At 43.6% G+C, this 21,460-nt stretch overlaps 25 non-coding genes across 25 annotated transcripts; 5 read left to right on the forward strand and 20 right to left on the reverse strand.

The window, feature by feature from the left end:
- Nucleotides 1–1,445: 1,445 nt before the first annotated feature.
- On the reverse strand, nt 1,446–1,517 carry TRNAT-CGU (transfer RNA threonine (anticodon CGU)). Its single transcript has one exon. It is a non-coding gene; the product is annotated as a tRNA-Thr (tRNA).
- Nucleotides 1,518–2,063: 546 nt separating this feature from the next.
- On the reverse strand, nt 2,064–2,145 carry TRNAS-GCU (transfer RNA serine (anticodon GCU)). Its single transcript has one exon. It is a non-coding gene; the product is annotated as a tRNA-Ser (tRNA).
- Nucleotides 2,146–2,832: 687 nt separating this feature from the next.
- On the reverse strand, nt 2,833–2,904 carry TRNAT-UGU (transfer RNA threonine (anticodon UGU)). The gene has a single exon. It is a non-coding gene; the product is annotated as a tRNA-Thr (tRNA).
- A 465-nt stretch (nt 2,905–3,369) lies between these two features.
- On the reverse strand, nt 3,370–3,446 carry TRNAS-GCU (transfer RNA serine (anticodon GCU)). Its single transcript has one exon. It is a non-coding gene; the product is annotated as a tRNA-Ser (tRNA).
- A 480-nt stretch (nt 3,447–3,926) lies between these two features.
- Nucleotides 3,927–4,021, forward strand: TRNAI-UAU (transfer RNA isoleucine (anticodon UAU)). The gene is made up of 2 exons: nt 3,927–3,964; nt 3,986–4,021. It is a non-coding gene; the product is annotated as a tRNA-Ile (tRNA).
- Nucleotides 4,022–5,509: 1,488 nt separating this feature from the next.
- TRNAT-CGU (transfer RNA threonine (anticodon CGU)) lies at nt 5,510–5,581 on the reverse strand. The gene has a single exon. It is a non-coding gene; the product is annotated as a tRNA-Thr (tRNA).
- Nucleotides 5,582–6,127: 546 nt separating this feature from the next.
- On the reverse strand, nt 6,128–6,209 carry TRNAS-GCU (transfer RNA serine (anticodon GCU)). Its single transcript has one exon. It is a non-coding gene; the product is annotated as a tRNA-Ser (tRNA).
- A 687-nt stretch (nt 6,210–6,896) lies between these two features.
- Nucleotides 6,897–6,968, reverse strand: TRNAT-UGU (transfer RNA threonine (anticodon UGU)). The gene has a single exon. It is a non-coding gene; the product is annotated as a tRNA-Thr (tRNA).
- A 465-nt stretch (nt 6,969–7,433) lies between these two features.
- TRNAS-GCU (transfer RNA serine (anticodon GCU)) lies at nt 7,434–7,510 on the reverse strand. Its single transcript has one exon. It is a non-coding gene; the product is annotated as a tRNA-Ser (tRNA).
- Nucleotides 7,511–7,990: 480 nt separating this feature from the next.
- Nucleotides 7,991–8,085, forward strand: TRNAI-UAU (transfer RNA isoleucine (anticodon UAU)). The gene is made up of 2 exons: nt 7,991–8,028; nt 8,050–8,085. It is a non-coding gene; the product is annotated as a tRNA-Ile (tRNA).
- A 1,488-nt stretch (nt 8,086–9,573) lies between these two features.
- TRNAT-CGU (transfer RNA threonine (anticodon CGU)) lies at nt 9,574–9,645 on the reverse strand. Its single transcript has one exon. It is a non-coding gene; the product is annotated as a tRNA-Thr (tRNA).
- A 546-nt stretch (nt 9,646–10,191) lies between these two features.
- Nucleotides 10,192–10,273, reverse strand: TRNAS-GCU (transfer RNA serine (anticodon GCU)). Its single transcript has one exon. It is a non-coding gene; the product is annotated as a tRNA-Ser (tRNA).
- A 687-nt stretch (nt 10,274–10,960) lies between these two features.
- On the reverse strand, nt 10,961–11,033 carry TRNAT-UGU (transfer RNA threonine (anticodon UGU)). Its single transcript has one exon. It is a non-coding gene; the product is annotated as a tRNA-Thr (tRNA).
- A 464-nt stretch (nt 11,034–11,497) lies between these two features.
- TRNAS-GCU (transfer RNA serine (anticodon GCU)) lies at nt 11,498–11,574 on the reverse strand. The gene has a single exon. It is a non-coding gene; the product is annotated as a tRNA-Ser (tRNA).
- Nucleotides 11,575–12,054: 480 nt separating this feature from the next.
- TRNAI-UAU (transfer RNA isoleucine (anticodon UAU)) lies at nt 12,055–12,149 on the forward strand. Its single transcript has 2 exons — nt 12,055–12,092; nt 12,114–12,149. It is a non-coding gene; the product is annotated as a tRNA-Ile (tRNA).
- A 1,488-nt stretch (nt 12,150–13,637) lies between these two features.
- On the reverse strand, nt 13,638–13,709 carry TRNAT-CGU (transfer RNA threonine (anticodon CGU)). Its single transcript has one exon. It is a non-coding gene; the product is annotated as a tRNA-Thr (tRNA).
- A 546-nt stretch (nt 13,710–14,255) lies between these two features.
- On the reverse strand, nt 14,256–14,337 carry TRNAS-GCU (transfer RNA serine (anticodon GCU)). The gene has a single exon. It is a non-coding gene; the product is annotated as a tRNA-Ser (tRNA).
- Nucleotides 14,338–15,024: 687 nt separating this feature from the next.
- On the reverse strand, nt 15,025–15,096 carry TRNAT-UGU (transfer RNA threonine (anticodon UGU)). Its single transcript has one exon. It is a non-coding gene; the product is annotated as a tRNA-Thr (tRNA).
- A 465-nt stretch (nt 15,097–15,561) lies between these two features.
- On the reverse strand, nt 15,562–15,638 carry TRNAS-GCU (transfer RNA serine (anticodon GCU)). Its single transcript has one exon. It is a non-coding gene; the product is annotated as a tRNA-Ser (tRNA).
- A 480-nt stretch (nt 15,639–16,118) lies between these two features.
- On the forward strand, nt 16,119–16,213 carry TRNAI-UAU (transfer RNA isoleucine (anticodon UAU)). The gene is made up of 2 exons: nt 16,119–16,156; nt 16,178–16,213. It is a non-coding gene; the product is annotated as a tRNA-Ile (tRNA).
- Nucleotides 16,214–17,701: 1,488 nt separating this feature from the next.
- TRNAT-CGU (transfer RNA threonine (anticodon CGU)) lies at nt 17,702–17,773 on the reverse strand. Its single transcript has one exon. It is a non-coding gene; the product is annotated as a tRNA-Thr (tRNA).
- Nucleotides 17,774–18,319: 546 nt separating this feature from the next.
- On the reverse strand, nt 18,320–18,401 carry TRNAS-GCU (transfer RNA serine (anticodon GCU)). Its single transcript has one exon. It is a non-coding gene; the product is annotated as a tRNA-Ser (tRNA).
- Nucleotides 18,402–19,088: 687 nt separating this feature from the next.
- TRNAT-UGU (transfer RNA threonine (anticodon UGU)) lies at nt 19,089–19,160 on the reverse strand. The gene has a single exon. It is a non-coding gene; the product is annotated as a tRNA-Thr (tRNA).
- Nucleotides 19,161–19,625: 465 nt separating this feature from the next.
- On the reverse strand, nt 19,626–19,702 carry TRNAS-GCU (transfer RNA serine (anticodon GCU)). The gene has a single exon. It is a non-coding gene; the product is annotated as a tRNA-Ser (tRNA).
- Nucleotides 19,703–20,182: 480 nt separating this feature from the next.
- On the forward strand, nt 20,183–20,277 carry TRNAI-UAU (transfer RNA isoleucine (anticodon UAU)). Its single transcript has 2 exons — nt 20,183–20,220; nt 20,242–20,277. It is a non-coding gene; the product is annotated as a tRNA-Ile (tRNA).
- Nucleotides 20,278–21,460: the final 1,183 nt, after the last annotated feature.

The following is a 21,460-nucleotide window of genomic DNA, read 5'->3' on the forward strand; positions in this document are numbered from 1 at the left end:
ATTGAACCAATAAATGTTCTGGACATTTTTTGGTTCACCTCAAGGTTTCCTTGATTGTCAGTTAATGTTGTATGACAGCTCCTCTGCCTTTTAGACATGGAATACTCATTGCAAGTTATTTATGGGGTGTTTGCGCTTTAAATACAGCTACGGAGGGTTTTTGAAAATAGAACAGAAAATAAAAAATGTCAACTGTTATTATACTCCATTTTCTGCTGAGCACCACTTACGGAAGACATTTGTAAAGGTAGAAAAAGGGTTACTGGAGTAGGATCCAGGAGACAATATCAACTTACAAAGAATAATGTTGTCTATTTACTGCATTATCGCCTTTGAAGCAAACCTCTGAGAATAAATACCCTTTCACTAATCAGGCAGTCACTTTGATAAAATCAAGCAGAACAAGGATGCTGATAGGAACTCGCCTCATTTGCATATGGGCTAGGGCTTCTGGGAGCCATGAGAATTAGGAGTTGAAGGTTTTGCAGATCGAGATTGCTAAAGGGCTGGGCATTTGCACAGACCTCTCCATGCCTGATTGGTGCCGAAGGTTAGTTGCAAGTGGTCCCCTGCTCACCCTACCTTACACAGGGCCATGCCCAGTTAGGCCCCTCAGGGCTAGGCCCGGCGTTTGTCAGGCGTTCGTCAGGCGAAGTGCCTGGACCCCTGCTCATCATACCTCAGAATCTGGTCTAGCTATTGCAGACATGGGGAATGGTGCTTATATCCCATTGACAGCGCCCACAAGCTGCATACTAATAGCCAATGATGTGTGAATGCGGTCAGGGTAGCAGACATATAGAACAATTGGGTGGGTTCGCTTCCGAACTGGATGCACAGGAGCAGGAGAGAATGGCTGTTGGCGATGTATGCAACTTGCTCTGCGTGAACACATCTACCGACCCCTTCCCCTACACACACGGGCACATACACACACACACACACACATAGCCATTGGAGCTATGCAGAGCTAATCAGAAAGATTGGTAATCATTAGAACATGAAAGATATGTGTTCATTTTTTATTAAACTTGTGGACTCCCGCAGAAACGGAGGGACTCACATCTCTAATTGAGGCTTGCTTACCTCTATACAAATGTGTTTGCTGGCTGTCTTTCTTCAACTGGTATGTGCGGTTGTGTCTGTCTTTGTCTTTCAACACGCCTGGCACGTTTACATTATCAAAGAGATGATTGTATGGAGATGGGGAACACCCCTCCGTTGCATTGTGAACTTGAACAGTCTTTTCACCAAAGCAGCTACATGCGACATTGCAAGGTTTTTGTCAGTCTTTGCCTGAAAACATTAGGCCTTCCTCTCGAACTCTATTTCACTCCTTCTGTGGAAGACTTCAATTATGAGGATGCATCCCGTCATAAAAGGTTCTCTGTAGATGGTGCAACTCTGGCTTCTCTTCCCCATGCTTTTTGAAAATAATCCGCCCGAGGCCCTGATGAGGTTTGAACTCATGGCCCCTGGTTTACGAGACCAGTGCTCTGCCACTGAGCTACAAGGCCACCTGCTGCTTGCTCACAGCCAACAACAGAAAGTGCAAAGAAACCATGGGTTTTACCTAGGTAGATCTCCAGGTATATGAATTTCTGGTTGTGTAAAAATGGCTGTATATCTCTGCATGTGTTCAGTACGTCATCATACATCTGATTTGCGAAAGCGTGTGTGCTTATGTTGGTGATACATTGTCGGTATGCGTTTGAGTATGTACTTTTACGGGTATGTATGTATTGAGTACAATGCTGAACAGGTTCATGAGTTTAGATAGCAGGTCAGAATGATGGCAAAAGGAACATGTAAAAGGCAGACAACTAAAAGAAAAAAGAATTTGGGATGTAAGCTTGGGAGTTTACTAACTGCGCTGATTTTGGCTCCTATAATAGTAAAGAATGGAAACCTACGAGGAAAGTCTTTGACTAATTTCATTCTCCGCCTGCACCAATGAACTTATTTTTACATCTCTATTTCCATATCTGTACTCATTCCTGTCTTTCACAGGGAGGTTGAAAGACTTTGGTCTATGTTTAAATGCAGACTATAAAGAAAAAATACGACGAAGGTGGGATTCGAACCCACGCGTGCAGAGCACAATGGATTAGCAGTCCATCGCCTTAACCACTCGGCCACCTCGTCTGTTTGGGAACGGTGCTCGAGTCCCATGCTTAAAGAAGAGATAAAACAATGGTGGTGCAAAGTCAGTGAAAAATAGATCATGTTTGTCATAGTAGAAACAAGATCGTTGACTCGTTCTTCCTTACCCGGCCATTGATAGATAAACACATCAAGTTGAAGTTCAGAAAAATATAACAAGAGCTCCTGGAGGGTTCACAACACTAATCCAGAGGAAGGTGCTTGAGCTTCCGTATGGCACACCATTAGTAGTAAAACCAGCATAACGCAAGCTCCAGTTTCCCAGTGTTTGGCATCATTCAACGTTTCCAGCCAAGATCAAAGTTCAGATGCTGCTGCTTCCTGTGATGTCATTGAATTTAAATAGTGAGTGATGGCAATAACCCTTTTCCAATTAAATTTTGCCACATCAACGTCCCTGAAAATAGAGAAAGGCGTGCAACCCAGAACCGCTGTACTGTTCAATAGAGTAAGGGCTTCACCGTGATCATCTGCATCTGTCATCACAAGATTATCAAGGTCTTTTTCTTGAAGAAATTAGGTCCAGAAAGCCGACCTTCCCCACAGACTATTCAGACACCTTGCGCTTGTGGCTTTGTTATAGGCCCGAATCCATTGGTAAAAGGTTGCACAGGTACAATGTGCAATATCAGTTCCTATTCAACAATGTTCAAGAAAATTACCATTTGGAGGCCCTGATGAGGATCGAACTCACGACCCCTGGTTTACAAGACCAGTGCTCTGCCACTGAGCTACAGAGCCCCTCAGGTTACGACGCATAACAGCAACACAACGAGCACACAACATGATGTTTACTGGGTAGACATATTTGAAGGGTGTGTGAGAATGTATGTATATGATTGTGATTTGACCTGTTTTTTTCTGGCCGATTTTTTGAGGAGCAGCTAATTTGTGCGTATTCCGTGCAATTTTAGGGTGACTAATGAGGAGATGTGATGCGTGAAAGTTGAAAAAAACATGTACATGGCAGCAGAGAGACAATATGGATATTACCTTTGCTTTTTTAAATTTCTATCCGGATTCTGGCTCAAAGGGTAGTCAAGCACAGCAGATTGCATTCCTGCCAGTAACACGACAACCTTGTTTGTGTCCTTCTTAATCAACTAACATGCATATTTTCACTTTTGTCTGTATGTTCTTTGAAAGCCAATGGCAATGGTGCTTAGAGCAATGCAGATGTTTAAAAAAGATTTCAAAAGTTAAAATCGACAAAGGTGGGATTCGAAACCACGCGTGTACAGTAGATTAGCAGTCCATCGCCTTAACCACTCGGCCACCTCGTCTACAGGGATTATGTTAGGCATTCAAGTCTTTACAGGTAATAACACAAACATCTTCAAAATAGAACCACAATGCGTTCCTTGTTGAGGTACGTCCAGCCGTTTGCAGGAAAACTGCCTCACTTGCTGTTGAGAAAAATTCATCAAAGTCCTGGGGTGTTTATAGGCATCGCCAAGATGACATTGGGAGGTGTTTCAATTGACACGTGTTGAATATGAGGAAGAGCATCATGCTGGCTCCAGTGGCACTGCCTGCAGCATGACAAAAATGTAGAAGGGACATTTGACTGCACCATTGGCTGAACATCAGTGGCAAAGTGTATATCAGGCTAAAAGGTAAGCTCCAGTGGCACAATATGGGCACTACAAGGCACCCATAATTTGGTGTCAGCTAAAAAGACAATGCCAGAGCTTGTGGGTGCTTTTGTACACTTGTGTGTGTGTTTGTGGGTGTAGTTTCATGTCGAAAACCAAAACACAGCAGCTCCAGTGGCGCAATCGGTTAGCGCGCGGTACTTATACAGCAGTACATGCAGTGAGCAATGCCGAGGTTGTGAGTTCAAGCCTCACCTGGAGCAACTTTGGAACTTTTTACTAATTCACCTCAAAACTGAATTATTGAACCAATAAATGTTCTGGACATTTTTTGGTTCACCTCAAGGTTTCCTTGATTGTCAGTTAATGTTGTATGACAGCTCCTCTGCCTTTTAGACATGGAATACTCATTGCAAGTTATTTATGGGGTGTTTGCGCTTTAAATACAGCTACGGAGGGTTTTTGAAAATAGAACAGAAAATAAAAAATGTCAACTGTTATTATACTCCATTTTCTGCTGAGCACCACTTACGGAAGACATTTGTAAAGGTAGAAAAAGGGTTACTGGAGTAGGATCCAGGAGACAATATCAACTTACAAAGAATAATGTTGTCTATTTACTGCATTATCGCCTTTGAAGCAAACCTCTGAGAATAAATACCCTTTCACTAATCAGGCAGTCACTTTGATAAAATCAAGCAGAACAAGGATGCTGATAGGAACTCGCCTCATTTGCATATGGGCTAGGGCTTCTGGGAGCCATGAGAATTAGGAGTTGAAGGTTTTGCAGATCGAGATTGCTAAAGGGCTGGGCATTTGCACAGACCTCTCCATGCCTGATTGGTGCCGAAGGTTAGTTGCAAGTGGTCCCCTGCTCACCCTACCTTACACAGGGCCATGCCCAGTTAGGCCCCTCAGGGCTAGGCCCGGCAGGGCTAAGCCCGGCGTTTGTCAGGCGAAGTGCCTGGACCCCTGCTCATTATACCTCAGAATCTGGTCTAGCTATTGCAGACATGGGGAATGGTGCTTATATCCCATTGACAGCGCCCACAAGCTGCATACTAATAGCCAATGATGTGTGAATGCGGTCAGGGTAGCAGACATATAGAACAATTGGGTGGGTTCGCTTCCGAACTGGATGCACAGGAGCAGGAGAGAATGGCTGTTGGCGATGTATGCAACTTGCTCTGCGTGAACACATCTACCGACCCCTTCCCCTACACACACGGGCACATACACACACACACACACACATAGCCATTGGAGCTATGCAGAGCTAATCAGAAAGATTGGTAATCATTAGAACATGAAAGATATGTGTTCATTTTTTATTAAACTTGTGGACTCCCGCAGAAACGGAGGGACTCACATCTCTAATTGAGGCTTGCTTACCTCTATACAAATGTGTTTGCTGGCTGTCTTTCTTCAACTGGTATGTGCGGTTGTGTCTGTCTTTGTCTTTCAACACGCCTGGCACGTTTACATTATCAAAGAGATGATTGTATGGAGATGGGGAACACCCCTCCGTTGCATTGTGAACTTGAACAGTCTTTTCACCAAAGCAGCTACATGCGACATTGCAAGGTTTTTGTCAGTCTTTGCCTGAAAACATTAGGCCTTCCTCTCGAACTCTATTTCACTCCTTCTGTGGAAGACTTCAATTATGAGGATGCATCCCGTCATAAAAGGTTCTCTGTAGATGGTGCAACTCTGGCTTCTCTTCCCCGTGCTTTTTGAAAATAATCCGCCCGAGGCCCTGATGAGGTTTGAACTCATGGCCCCTGGTTTACGAGACCAGTGCTCTGCCACTGAGCTACAAGGCCACCTGCTGCTTGCTCACAGCCAACAACAGAAAGTGCAAAGAAACCATGGGTTTTACCTAGGTAGATCTCCAGGTATATGAATTTCTGGTTGTGTAAAAATGGCTGTATATCTCTGCATGTGTTCAGTACGTCATCATATATCTGATTTGCGAAAGCGTGTGTGCTTATGTTGGTGATACATTGTCGGTATGCGTTTGAGTATGTACTTTTACGGGTATGTATGTATTGAGTAGGATGCTGAACAGGTTCATGAGTTTAGATAGCAGGTCAGAATTATGGCAAAAGGAACATGTAAAAGGCAGACAACTAAAAGAAAAAAGAATTTGGGATGTAAGCTTGGGAGTTTACTAACTGCGCTGATTTTGGCTCCTATAATAGTAAAGAATGGAAACCTACGAGGAAAGTCTTTGACTAATTTCATTCTCCGCCTGCACCAATGAACTTATTTTTACATCTCTATTTCCATATCTGTACTCATTCCTGTCTTTCACAGGGAGGTTGAAAGACTTTGGTCTATGTTTAAATGCAGACTATAAAGAAAAAATACGACGAAGGTGGGATTCGAACCCACGCGTGCAGAGCACAATGGATTAGCAGTCCATCGCCTTAACCACTCGGCCACCTCGTCTGTTTGGGAACGGTGCTCGAGTCCCATGCTTAAAGAAGAGATAAAACAATGGTGGTGCAAAGTCAGTGAAAAATAGATCATGTTTGTCATAGTAGAAACAAGATCGTTGACTCGTTCTTCCTTACCCGGCCATTGATAGATAAACACATCAAGTTGAAGTTCAGAAAAATATAACAAGAGCTCCTGGAGGGTTCACAACACTAATCCAGAGGAAGGTGCTTGAGCTTCCGTATGGCACACCATTAGTAGTAAAACCAGCATAACGCAAGCTCCAGTTTCCCAGTGTTTGGCATCATTCAACGTTTCCAGCCAAGATCAAAGTTCAGATGCTGCTGCTTCCTGTGATGTCATTGAATTTAAATAGTGAGTGATGGCAATAACCCTTTTCCAATTAAATTTTGCCACATCAACGTCCCTGAAAATAGAGAAAGGCGTGCAACCCAGAACCGCTGTACCGTTCAATAGAGTAAGGGCTTCACCGTGATCATCTGCATCTGTCATCACAAGATTATCAAGGTCTTTTTCTTGAAGAAATTAGGTCCAGAAAGCCGACCTTCCCCACAGACTATTCAGACACCTTGCGCTTGTGGCTTTGTTATAGGCCCGAATCCATTGGTAAAAGGTTGCACAGGTACAATGTGCAATATCAGTTCCTATTCAACAATGTTCAAGAAAATTACCATTTGGAGGCCCTGATGAGGATCGAACTCACGACCCCTGGTTTACAAGACCAGTGCTCTGCCACTGAGCTACAGAGCCCCTCAGGTTACGACGCATAACAGCAACACAACGAGCACACAACATGATGTTTACTGGGTAGACATATTTGAAGGGTGTGTGAGAATGTATGTATATGATTGTGATTTGACCTGTTTTTTTCTGGCCGATTTTTTGAGGAGCAGCTAATTTGTGCGTATTCCGTGCAATTTTAGGGTGACTAATGAGGAGATGTGATGCGTGAAAGTTGAAAAAAACATGTACATGGCAGCAGAGAGACAATATGGATATTACCTTTGCTTTTTTAAATTTCTATCCGGATTCTGGCTCAAAGGGTAGTCAAGCACAGCAGATTGCATTCCTGCCAGTAACACGACAACCTTGTTTGTGTCCTTCTTAATCAACTAACATGCATATTTTCACTTTTGTCTGTATGTTCTTTGAAAGCCAATGGCAATGGTGCTTAGAGCAATGCAGATGTTTAAAAAAGATTTCAAAAGTTAAAATCGACAAAGGTGGGATTCGAAACCACGCGTGTACAGTAGATTAGCAGTCCATCGCCTTAACCACTCGGCCACCTCGTCTACAGGGATTATGTTAGGCATTCAAGTCTTTACAGGTAATAACACAAACATCTTCAAAATAGAACCACAATGCGTTCCTTGTTGAGGTACATCCAGCCGTTTGCAGGAAAACTGCCTCACTTGCTGTTGAGAAAAATTCATCAAAGTCCTGGGGTGTTTATAGGCATCGCCAAGATGACATTGGGAGGTGTTTCAATTGACACGTGTTGAATATGAGGAAGAGCATCATGCTGGCTCCAGTGGCACTGCCTGCAGCATGACAAAAATGTAGAAGGGACATTTGACTGCACCATTGGCTGAACATCAGTGGCAAAGTGTATATCAGGCTAAAAGGTAAGCTCCAGTGGCACAATATGGGCACTACAAGGCACCCATAATTTGGTGTCAGCTAAAAAGACAATGCCAGAGCTTGTGGGTGCTTTTGTACACTTGTGTGTGTGTTTGTGGGTGTAGTTTCATGTCGAAAACCAAAACACAGCAGCTCCAGTGGCGCAATCGGTTAGCGCGTGGTACTTATACAGCAGTACATGCAGTGAGCAATGCCGAGGTTGTGAGTTCAAGCCTCACCTGGAGCAACTTTGGAACTTTTTACTAATTCACCTCAAAACTGAATTATTGAACCAATAAATGTTCTGGACATTTTTTGGTTCACCTCAAGGTTTCCTTGATTGTCAGTTAATGTTGTATGACAGCTCCTCTGCCTTTTAGACATGGAATACTCATTGCAAGTTATTTATGGGGTGTTTGCGCTTTAAATACAGCTACGGAGGGTTTTTGAAAATAGAACAGAAAATAAAAAATGTCAACTGTTATTATACTCCATTTTCTGCTGAGCACCACTTACGGAAGACATTTGTAAAGGTAGAAAAAGGGTTACTGGAGTAGGATCCAGGAGACAATATCAACTTACAAAGAATAATGTTGTCTATTTACTGCATTATCGCCTTTGAAGCAAACCTCTGAGAATAAATACCCTTTCACTAATCAGGCAGTCACTTTGATAAAATCAAGCAGAACAAGGATGCTGATAGGAACTCGCCTCATTTGCATATGGGCTAGGGCTTCTGGGAGCCATGAGAATTAGGAGTTGAAGGTTTTGCAGATCGAGATTGCTAAAGGGCTGGGCATTTGCACAGACCTCTCCATGCCTGATTGGTGCCGAAGGTTAGTTGCAAGTGGTCCCCTGCTCACCCTACCTTACACAGGGCCATGCCCAGTTAGGCCCCTCAGGGCTAGGCCCGGCAGGGCTAAGCCCGGCGTTTGTCAGGCGAAGTGCCTGGACCCCTGCTCATTATACCTCAGAATCTGGTCTAGCTATTGCAGACATGGGGAATGGTGCTTATATCCCATTGACAGCGCCCACAAGCTGCATACTAATAGCCAATGATGTGTGAATGCGGTCAGGGTAGCAGACATATAGAACAATTGGGTGGGTTCGCTTCCGAACTGGATGCACAGGAGCAGGAGAGAATGGCTGTTGGCGATGTATGCAACTTGCTCTGCGTGAACACATCTACCGACCCCTTCCCCTACACACACGGGCACATACACACACACACACACACATAGCCATTGGAGCTATGCAGAGCTAATCAGAAAGATTGGTAATCATTAGAACATGAAAGATATGTGTTCATTTTTTATTAAACTTGTGGACTCCCGCAGAAACGGAGGGACTCACATCTCTAATTGAGGCTTGCTTACCTCTATACAAATGTGTTTGCTGGCTGTCTTTCTTCAACTGGTATGTGCGGTTGTGTCTGTCTTTGTCTTTCAACACGCCTGGCACGTTTACATTATCAAAGAGATGATTGTATGGAGATGGGGAACACCCCTCCGTTGCATTGTGAACTTGAACAGTCTTTTCACCAAAGTAGCTACATGCGACATTGCAAGGTTTTTGTCAGTCTTTGCCTGAAAACATTAGGCCTTCCTCTCGAACTCTATTTCACTCCTTCTGTGGAAGACTTCAATTATGAGGATGCATCCCGTCATAAAAGGTTCTCTGAAGATGGTGCAACTCTGGCTTCTCTTCCCCGTGCTTTTTGAAAATAATCCGCCCGAGGCCCTGATGAGGTTTGAACTCATGACCCCTGGTTTACGAGACCAGTGCTCTGCCACTGAGCTACAAGGCCACCTGCTGCTTGCTCACAGCCAACAACAGAAAGTGCAAAGAAACCATGGGTTTTACCTAGGTAGATCTCCAGGTATATGAATTTCTGGTTGTGTAAAAATGGCTGTATATCTCTGCATGTGTTCAGTACGTCATCATACATCTGATTTGCGAAAGCGTGTGTGCTTATGTTGGTGATACATTGTCGGTATGCGTTTGAGTATGTACTTTTACGGGTATGTATGTATTGAGTAGGATGCTGAACAGGTTCATGAGTTTAGATAGCAGGTCAGAATGATGGCAAAAGGAACATGTAAAAGGCAGACAACTAAAAGAAAAAAGAATTTGGGATGTAAGCTTGGGAATTTACTAACTGCGCTGATTTTGGCTCCTATAATAGTAAAGAATGGAAACCTACGAGGAAAGTCTTTGACTAATTTCATTCTCCGCCTGCACCAATGAACTTATTTTTACATCTCTATTTCCATATCTGTACTCATTCCTGTCTTTCACAGGGAGGTTGAAAGACTTTGGTCTATGTTTAAATGCAGACTATAAAGAAAAAATACGACGAAGGTGGGATTCGAACCCACGCGTGCAGAGCACAATGGATTAGCAGTCCATCGCCTTAACCACTCGGCCACCTCGTCTGTTTGGGAACGGTGCTCGAGTCCCATGCTTAAAGAAGAGATAAAACAATGGTGGTGCAAAGTCAGTGAAAAATAGATCATGTTTGTCATAATAGAAACAAGATCGTTGACTCGTTCTTCCTTACCCGGCCATTGATAGATAAACACATCAAGTTGAAGTTCAGAAAAATATAACAAGAGCTCCTGGAGGGTTCACAACACTAATCCAGAGGAAGGTGCTTGAGCTTCCGTATGGCACACCATTAGTAGTAAAACCAGCATAACGCAAGCTCCAGTTTCCCAGTGTTTGGCATCATTCAATGTTTCCAGCCAAGATCAAAGTTCAGATGCTGCTGCTTCCTGTGATGTCATTGAATTTAAATAGTGAGTGATGGCAATAACCCTTTTCCAATTAAATTTTGCCACATCAACGTCCCTGAAAATAGAGAAAGGCGTGCAACCCAGAACCGCTGTACTGTTCAATAGAGTAAGGGCTTCACCGTGATCATCTGCATCTGTCATCACAAGATTATCAAGGTCTTTTTCTTGAAGAAATTAGGTCCAGAAAGCCGACCTTCCCCACAGACTATTCAGACACCTTGCGCTTGTGGCTTTGTTATAGGCCCGAATCCATTGGTAAAAGGTTGCACAGGTACAATGTGCAATATCAGTTCCTATTCAACAATGTTCAAGAAAATTACCATTTGGAGGGCCTGATGAGGATCGAACTCACGACCCCTGGTTTACAAGACCAGTGCTCTGCCACTGAGCTACAGAGCCCCTCAGGTTACGACGCATAACAGCAACACAACGAGCACACAACATGATGTTTACTGGGTAGACATATTTGAAGGGTGTGTGAGAATGTATGTATATGATTGTGATTTGACCTGTTTTTTTCTGGCCGATTTTTTGAGGAGCAGCTAATTTGTGCGTATTCCGTGCAATTTTAGGGTGACTAATGAGGAGATGTGATGCGTGAAAGTTGAAAAAAACATGTACATGGCAGCAGAGAGACAATATGGATATTACCTTTGCTTTTTTAAATTTCTATCCGGATTCTGGCTCAAAGGGTAGTCAAGCACAGCAGATTGCATTCCTGCCAGTAACACGACAACCTTGTTTGTGTCCTTCTTAATCAACTAACATGCATATTTTCACTTTTGTCTGTATGTTCTTTGAAAGCCAATGGCAATGGTGCTTAGAGCAATGCAGATGTTTAAAAAAGATTTCAAAAGTTAAAATCGACAAAGGTGGGATTCGAAGCCACGCGTGTACAGTAGATTAGCAGTCCATCGCCTTAACCACTCGGCCACCTCGTCTACAGGGATTATGTTAGGCATTCAAGTCTTTACAGGTAATAACACAAACATCTTCAAAATAGAACCACAATGCGTTCCTTGTTGAGGTACATCCAGCCGTTTGCAGGAAAACTGCCTCACTTGCTGTTGAGAAAAATTCATCAAAGTCCTGGGGTGTTTATAGGCATCGCCAAGATGACATTGGGAGGTGTTTCAATTGACACGTGTTGAATATGAGGAAGAGCATCATGCTGGCTCCAGTGGCACTGCCTGCAGCATGACAAAAATGTAGAAGGGACATTTGACTGCACCATTGGCTGAACATCAGTGGCAAAGTGTGTATCAGGCTAAAAGGTAAGCTCCAGTGGCACAATATGGGCACTACAAGGCACCCATAATTTGGTGTCAGCTAAAAAGACAATGCCAGAGCTTGTGGGTGCTTTTGTACACTTGTGTGTGTGTTTGTGGGTGTAGTTTCATGTCGAAAACCAAAACACAGCAGCTCCAGTGGCGCAATCGGTTAGCGCGCGGTACTTATACAGCAGTACATGCAGTGAGCAATGCCGAGGTTGTGAGTTCAAGCCTCACCTGGAGCAACTTTGGAACTTTTTACTAATTCACCTCAAAACTGAATTATTGAACCAATAAATGTTCTGGACATTTTTTGGTTCACCTCAAGGTTTCCTTGATTGTCAGTTAATGTTGTATGACAGCTCCTCTGCCTTTTAGACATGGAATACTCATTGCAAGTTATTTATGGGGTGTTTGCGCTTTAAATACAGCTACGGAGGGTTTTTGAAAATAGAACAGAAAATAAAAAATGTCAACTGTTATTATACTCCATTTTCTGCTGAGCACCACTTACGGAAGACATTTGTAAAGGTAGAAAAAGGGTTACTGGAGTAGGATCCAGGAGACAATATCAACTTACAAAGAATAATGTTGTCTATTTACTGCATTATCGCCTTTGAAGCAAACCTCTGAGAATAAATACCCTTTCACTAATCAGGCAGTCACTTTGATAAAATCAAGCAGAACAAGGATGCTGATAGGAACTCGCCTCATTTGCATATGGGCTAGGGCTTCTGGGAGCCATGAGAATTAGGAGTTGAAGGTTTTTCAGATCGAGATTGCTAAAGGGCTGGGCATTTGCACAGACCTCTCCATGCCTGATTGGTGCCGAAGGTTAGTTGCAAGTGGTCCCCTGCTCACCCTACCTTACACAGGGCCATGCCCAGTTAGGCCCCTCAGGGCTAGGCCCGGCAGGGCTAAGCCCGGCGTTCGTCAGGCGAAGTGCCTGGACCCCTGCTCATCATACCTCAGAATCTGGTCTAGCTATTGCAGACATGGGGAATGGTGCTTATATCCCATTGACAGCGCCCACAAGCTGCATACTAATAGCCAATGATGTGTGAATGCGGTCAGGGTAGCAGACATATAGAACAATTGGGTGGGTTCGCTTCCGAACTGGATGCACAGGAGCAGGAGAGAATGGCTGTTGGCGATGTATGCAACTTGCTCTGCGTGAACACATCTACCGACCCCTTCCCCTACACACACGGGCACATACACACACACACACACACATAGCCATTGGAGCTATGCAGAGCTAATCAGAAAGATTGGTAATCATTAGAACATGAAAGATATGTGTTCATTTTTTATTAAATTTGTGGACTCCCGCAGAAACGGAGGGACTCACATCTCTAATTGAGGCTTGCTTACCTCTATACAAATGTGTTTGCTGGCTGTCTTTCTTCAACTGGTATGTGCGGTTGTGTCTGTCTTTGTCTTTCAACACGCCTGGCACGTTTACATTATCAAAGAGATGATTGTATGGAGATGGGGAACACCCCTCCGTTGCATTGTGAACTTGAACAGTCTTTTCACCAAAGCAGCTACATGCGACATTGCAAGGTTTTTGTCAGTCTTTGCCTGAAAACATTAGGCCTTCCTCTCGAACTCTATTTCACTCCTTCTGTGGAAGACTTCAATTATGAGGATGCATCCCGTCATAAAAGGTTCTCTGTAGATGGTGCAACTCTGGCTTCTCTTCCCCGTGCTTTTTGAAAATAATCCGCCCGAGGCCCTGATGAGGTTTGAACTCATGACCCCTGGTTTACGAGACCAGTGCTCTGCCACTGAGCTACAGGGCCACCTGCTGCTTGCTCACAGCCAACAACAGAAAGTGCAAAGAAACCATGGGTTTTACCTAGGTAGATCTCCAGGTATATGAATTTCTGGTTGTGTAAAAATGGCTGTATATCTCTGCATGTGTTCAGTACGTCATCATACATCTGATTTGCGAAAGCGTGTGTGCTTATGTTGGTGATACATTGTCGGTATGCGTTTGAGTATGTACTTTTACGGGTATGTATGTATTGAGTAGGATGCTGAACAGGTTCATGAGTTTAGATAGCAGGTCAGAATGATGGCAAAAGGAACATGTAAAAGGCAGACAACTAAAAGAAAAAAGAATTTGGGATGTAAGCTTGGGAGTTTACTAACTGCGCTGATTTTGGCTCCTATAATAGTAAAGAATGGAAACCTACGAGGAAAGTCTTTGACTAATTTCATTCTCCGCCTGCACCAATGAACTTATTTTTACATCTCTATTTCCATATCTGTACTCATTCCTGTCTTTCACAGGGAGGTTGAAAGACTTTGGTCTATGTTTAAATGCAGACTATAAAGAAAAAATACGACGAAGGTGGGATTCGAACCCACGCGTGCAGAGCACAATGGATTAGCAGTCCATCGCCTTAACCACTCGGCCACCTCGTCTGTTTGGGAACGGTGCTCGAGTCCCATGCTTAAAGAAGAGATAAAACAATGGTGGTGCAAAGTCAGTGAAAAATAGATCATGTTTGTCATAATAGAAACAAGATCGTTGACTCGTTCTTCCTTACCCGGCCATTGATAGATAAACACATCAAGTTGAAGTTCAGAAAAATATAACAAGAGCTCCTGGAGGGTTCACAACACTAATCCAGAGGAAGGTGCTTGAGCTTCCGTATGGCACACCATTAGTAGTAAAACCAGCATAACGCAAGCTCCAGTTTCCCAGTGTTTGGCATCATTCAACGTTTCCAGCCAAGATCAAAGTTCAGATGCTGCTGCTTCCTGTGATGTCATTGAATTTAAATAGTGAGTGATGGCAATAACCCTTTTCCAATTAAATTTTGCCACATCAACGTCCCTGAAAATAGAGAAAGGCGTGCAACCCAGAACCGCTGTACTGTTCAATAGAGTAAGGGCTTCACCGTGATCATCTGCATCTGTCATCACAAGATTATCAAGGTCTTTTTCTTGAAGAAATTAGGTCCAGAAAGCCGACCTTCCCCACAGACTATTCAGACACCTTGCGCTTGTGGCTTTGTTATAGGCCCGAATCCATTGGTAAAAGGTTGCACAGGTACAATGTGCAATATCAGTTCCTATTCAACAATGTTCAAGAAAATTATCATTTGGAGGCCCTGATGAGGATCGAACTCACGACCCCTGGTTTACAAGACCAGTGCTCTGCCACTGAGCTACAGAGCCCCTCAGGTTACGACGCATAACAGCAACACAACGAGCACACAACATGATGTTTACTGGGTAGACATATTTGAAGGGTGTGTGAGAATGTATGTATATGATTGTGATTTGACCTGTTTTTTTCTGGCCGATTTTTTGAGGAGCAGCTAATTTGTGCGTATTCCGTGCAATTTTAGGGTGACTAATGAGGAGATGTGATGCGTGAAAGTTGAAAAAAACATGTACATGGCAGCAGAGAGACAATATGGATATTACCTTTGCTTTTTTAAATTTCTATCCGGATTCTGGCTCAAAGGGTAGTCAAGCACAGCAGATTGCATTCCTGCCAGTAACACGACAACCTTGTTTGTGTCCTTCTTAATCAACTAACATGCATATTTTCACTTTTGTCTGTATGTTCTTTGAAAGCCAATGGCAATGGTGCTTAGAGCAATGCAGATGTTTAAAAAAGATTTCAAAAGTTAAAATCGACAAAGGTGGGATTCGAAACCACGCGTGTACAGTAGATTAGCAGTCCATCGCCTTAACCACTCGGCCACCTCGTCTACAGGGATTATGTTAGGCATTCAAGTCTTTACAGGTAATAACACAAACATCTTCAAAATAGAACCACAATGCGTTCCTTGTTGAGGTACATCCAGCCGTTTGCAGGAAAACTGCCTCACTTGCTGTTGAGAAAAATTCATTAAAGTCCTGGGGTGTTTATAGGCATCGCCAAGATGACATTGGGAGGTGTTTCAATTGACACGTGTTGAATATGAGGAAGAGCATCATGCTGGCTCCAGTGGCACTGCCTGCAGCATGACAAAAATGTAGAAGGGACATTTGACTGCACCATTGGCTGAACATCAGTGGCAAAGTGTATATCAGGCTAAAAGGTAAGCTCCAGTGGCACAATATGGGCACTACAAGGCACCCATAATTTGGTGTCAGCTAAAAAGACAATGCCAGAGCTTGTGGGTGCTTTTGTACACTTGTGTGTGTGTTTGTGGGTGTAGTTTCATGTCGAAAACCAAAACACAGCAGCTCCAGTGGCGCAATCGGTTAGCGCGCGGTACTTATACAGCAGTACATGCAGTGAGCAATGCCGAGGTTGTGAGTTCAAGCCTCACCTGGAGCAACTTTGGAACTTTTTACTAATTCACCTCAAAACTGAATTATTGAACCAATAAATGTTCTGGACATTTTTTGGTTCACCTCAAGGTTTCCTTGATTGTCAGTTAATGTTGTATGACAGCTCCTCTGCCTTTTAGACATGGAATACTCATTGCAAGTTATTTATGGGGTGTTTGCGCTTTAAATACAGCTACGGAGGGTTTTTGAAAATAGAACAGAAAATAAAAAATGTCAACTGTTATTATACTCCATTTTCTGCTGAGCACCACTTACGGAAGACATTTGTAAAGGTAGAAAAAGGGTTACTGGAGTAGGATCCAGGAGACAATATCAACTTACAAAGAATAATGTTGTCTATTTACTGCATTATCGCCTTTGAAGCAAACCTCTGAGAATAAATACCCTTTCACTAATCAGGCAGTCACTTTGATAAAATCAAGCAGAACAAGGATGCTGATAGGAACTCGCCTCATTTGCATATGGGCTAGGGCTTCTGGGAGCCATGAGAATTAGGAGTTGAAGGTTTTGCAGATCGAGATTGCTAAAGGGCTGGGCATTTGCACAGACCTCTCCATGCCTGATTGGTGCCGAAGGTTAGTTGCAAGTGGTCCCCTGCTCACCCTACCTTACACAGGGCCATGCCCAGTTAGGCCCCTCAGGGCTAGGCCCGGCAGGGCTAAGCCCGGCGTTCGTCAGGCGAAGTGCCTGGACCCCTGCTCATCATACCTCAGAATCTGGTCTAGCTATTGCAGACATGGGGAATGGTGCTTATATCCCATTGACAGCGCCCACAAGCTGCATACTAATAGCCAATGATGTGTGAATGCGGTCAGGGTAGCAGACATATAGAACAATTGGGTGGGTTCGCTTCCGAACTGGATGCACAGGAGCAGGAGAGAATGGCTGTTGGCGATGTATGCAACTTGCTCTGCGTGAACACATCTACCGACCCCTTCCCCTACACACACGGGCACATACACACACACACACACACATAGCCATTGGAGCTATGCAGAGCTAATCAGAAAGATTGGTAATCATTAGAACATGAAAGATATGTGTTCATTTTTTATTAAATTTGTGGACTCCCGCAGAAACGGAGGGACTCACATCTCTAATTGAGGCTTGCTTACCTCTATACAAATGTGTTTGCTGGCTGTCTTTCTTCAACTGGTATGTGCGGTTGTGTCTGTCTTTGTCTTTCAACACGCCTGGCACGTTTACATTATCAAAGAGATGATTGTATGGAGATGGGGAACACCCCTCCGTTGCATTGTGAACTTGAACAGTCTTTTCACCAAAGCAGCTACATGCGACATTGCAAGGTTTTTGTCAGTCTTTGCCTGAAAACATTAGGCCTTCCTCTCGAACTCTATTTCACTCCTTCTGTGGAAGACTTCAATTATGAGGATGCATCCCGTCATAAAAGGTTCTCTGTAGATGGTGCAACTCTGGCTTCTCTTCCCCGTGCTTTTTGAAAATAATCCGCCCGAGGCCCTGATGAGGTTTGAACTCATGACCCCTGGTTTACGAGACCAGTGCTCTGCCACTGAGCTACAGGGCCACCTGCTGCTTGCTCACAGCCAACAACAGAAAGTGCAAAGAAACCATGGGTTTTACCTAGGTAGATCTCCAGGTATATGAATTTCTGGTTGTGTAAAAATGGCTGTATATCTCTGCATGTGTTCAGTACGTCATCATACATCTGATTTGCGAAAGCGTGTGTGCTTATGTTGGTGATACATTGTCGGTATGCGTTTGAGTATGTACTTTTACGGGTATGTATGTATTGAGTAGGATGCTGAACAGGTTCATGAGTTTAGATAGCAGGTCAGAATGATGGCAAAAGGAACATGTAAAAGGCAGACAACTAAAAGAAAAAAGAATTTGGGATGTAAGCTTGGGAGTTTACTAACTGCGCTGATTTTGGCTCCTATAATAGTAAAGAATGGAAACCTACGAGGAAAGTCTTTGACTAATTTCATTCTCCGCCTGCACCAATGAACTTATTTTTACATCTCTATTTCCATATCTGTACTCATTCCTGTCTTTCACAGGGAGGTTGAAAGACTTTGGTCTATGTTTAAATGCAGACTATAAAGAAAAAATACGACGAAGGTGGGATTCGAACCCACGCGTGCAGAGCACAATGGATTAGCAGTCCATCGCCTTAACCACTCGGCCACCTCGTCTGTTTGGGAACGGTGCTCGAGTCCCATGCTTAAAGAAGAGATAAAACAATGGTGGTGCAAAGTCAGTGAAAAATAGATCATGTTTGTCATAATAGAAACAAGATCGTTGACTCGTTCTTCCTTACCCGGCCATTGATAGATAAACACATCAAGTTGAAGTTCAGAAAAATATAACAAGAGCTCCTGGAGGGTTCACAACACTAATCCAGAGGAAGGTGCTTGAGCTTCCGTATGGCACACCATTAGTAGTAAAACCAGCATAACGCAAGCTCCAGTTTCCCAGTGTTTGGCATCATTCAACGTTTCCAGCCAAGATCAAAGTTCAGATGCTGCTGCTTCCTGTGATGTCATTGAATTTAAATAGTGAGTGATGGCAATAACCCTTTTCCAATTAAATTTTGCCACATCAACGTCCCTGAAAATAGAGAAAGGCGTGCAACCCAGAACCGCTGTACTGTTCAATAGAGTAAGGGCTTCACCGTGATCATCTGCATCTGTCATCACAAGATTATCAAGGTCTTTTTCTTGAAGAAATTAGGTCCAGAAAGCCGACCTTCCCCACAGACTATTCAGACACCTTGCGCTTGTGGCTTTGTTATAGGCCCGAATCCATTGGTAAAAGGTTGCACAGGTACAATGTGCAATATCAGTTCCTATTCAACAATGTTCAAGAAAATTATCATTTGGAGGCCCTGATGAGGATCGAACTCACGACCCCTGGTTTACAAGACCAGTGCTCTGCCACTGAGCTACAGAGCCCCTCAGGTTACGACGCATAACAGCAACACAACGAGCACACAACATGATGTTTACTGGGTAGACATATTTGAAGGGTGTGTGAGAATGTATGTATATGATTGTGATTTGACCTGTTTTTTTCTGGCCGATTTTTTGAGGAGCAGCTAATTTGTGCGTATTCCGTGCAATTTTAGGGTGACTAATGAGGAGATGTGATGCGTGAAAGTTGAAAAAAACATGTACATGGCAGCAGAGAGACAATATGGATATTACCTTTGCTTTTTTAAATTTCTATCCGGATTCTGGCTCAAAGGGTAGTCAAGCACAGCAGATTGCATTCCTGCCAGTAACACGACAACCTTGTTTGTGTCCTTCTTAATCAACTAACATGCATATTTTCACTTTTGTCTGTATGTTCTTTGAAAGCCAATGGCAATGGTGCTTAGAGCAATGCAGATGTTTAAAAAAGATTTCAAAAGTTAAAATCGACAAAGGTGGGATTCGAAACCACGCGTGTACAGTAGATTAGCAGTCCATCGCCTTAACCACTCGGCCACCTCGTCTACAGGGATTATGTTAGGCATTCAAGTCTTTACAGGTAATAACACAAACATCTTCAAAATAGAACCACAATGCGTTCCTTGTTGAGGTACATCCAGCCGTTTGCAGGAAAACTGCCTCACTTGCTGTTGAGAAAAATTCATCAAAGTCCTGGGGTGTTTATAGGCATCGCCAAGATGACATTGGGAGGTGTTTCAATTGACACGTGTTGAATATGAGGAAGAGCATCATGCTGGCTCCAGTGGCACTGCCTGCAGCATGACAAAAATGTAGAAGGGACATTTGACTGCACCATTGGCTGAACATCAGTGGCAAAGTGTATATCAGGCTAAAAGGTAAGCTCCAGTGGCACAATATGGGCACTACAAGGCACCCATAATTTGGTGTCAGCTAAAAAGACAATGCCAGAGCTTGTGGGTGCTTTTGTACACTTGTGTGTGTGTTTGTGGGTGTAGTTTCATGTCGAAAACCAAAACACAGCAGCTCCAGTGGCGCAATCGGTTAGCGCGCGGTACTTATACAGCAGTACATGCAGTGAGCAATGCCGAGGTTGTGAGTTCAAGCCTCACCTGGAGCAACTTTGGAACTTTTTACTAATTCACCTCAAAACTGAATTATTGAACCAATAAATGTTCTGGACATTTTTTGGTTCACCTCAAGGTTTCCTTGATTGTCAGTTAATGTTGTATGACAGCTCCTCTGCCTTTTAGACATGGAATACTCATTGCAAGTTATTTATGGGGTGTTTGCGCTTTAAATACAGCTACGGAGGGTTTTTGAAAATAGAACAGAAAATAAAAAATGTCAACTGTTATTATACTCCATTTTCTGCTGAGCACCACTTACGGAAGACATTTGTAAAGGTAGAAAAAGGGTTACTGGAGTAGGATCCAGGAGACAATATCAACTTACAAAGAATAATGTTGTCTATTTACTGCATTATCGCCTTTGAAGCAAACCTCTGAGAATAAATACCCTTTCACTAATCAGGCAGTCACTTTGATAAAATCAAGCAGAACAAGGATGCTGATAGGAACTCGCCTCATTTGCATATGGGCTAGGGCTTCTGGGAGCCATGAGAATTAGGAGTTGAAGGTTTTGCAGATCGAGATTGCTAAAGGGCTGGGCATTTGCACAGACCTCTCCATGCCTGATTGGTGCCGAAGGTTAGTTGCAAGTGGTCCCCTGCTCACCCTACCTTACACAGGGCCATGCCCAGTTAGGCCCCTCAGGGCTAGGCCCCTCAGGGCCCGGCAGGGCTAAACCCGGCGTTTGTCAGGCGTTCGTCAGGCGAAGTGCCTGGACCCCTGCTCATCATACCTCAGAATCTGGTCTAGCTATTGCAGACATGGGGAATGGTGCTTATATCCCATTGACAGCGCCCACAAGCTGCATACTAATAGCCAATGATGTGTGAATGCGGTCAGGGTAGCAGACATATAGAACAATTGGGTGGGTTCGCTTCCGAACTGGATGCACAGGAGCAGGAGAGAATGGCTGTTGGCGATGTATGCAACTTGCTCTGCGTGAACACATCTACCGACCCCTTCCCCTACACACACGGGCACATACACACACACACACACACATAGCCATTGGAGCTATGCAGAGCTAATCAGAAAGATTGGTAATCATTAGAACATGAAAGATATGTGTTCATTTTTTATTAAACTTGTGGACTCCCGCAGAAACGGAGGGACTCACATCTCTAATTGAGGCTTGCTTACCTCTATACAAATGTGTTTGCTGGCTGTCTTTCT

Source organism: Ambystoma mexicanum, unplaced genomic scaffold (assembly GCF_040938575.1).
Source record: "Ambystoma mexicanum isolate Mex_15411 unplaced genomic scaffold, UKY_AmexF1_1 Mex_scaf46, whole genome shotgun sequence".
NCBI classification, from domain to species: Eukaryota; Metazoa; Chordata; class Amphibia; order Caudata; family Ambystomatidae; genus Ambystoma; species Ambystoma mexicanum.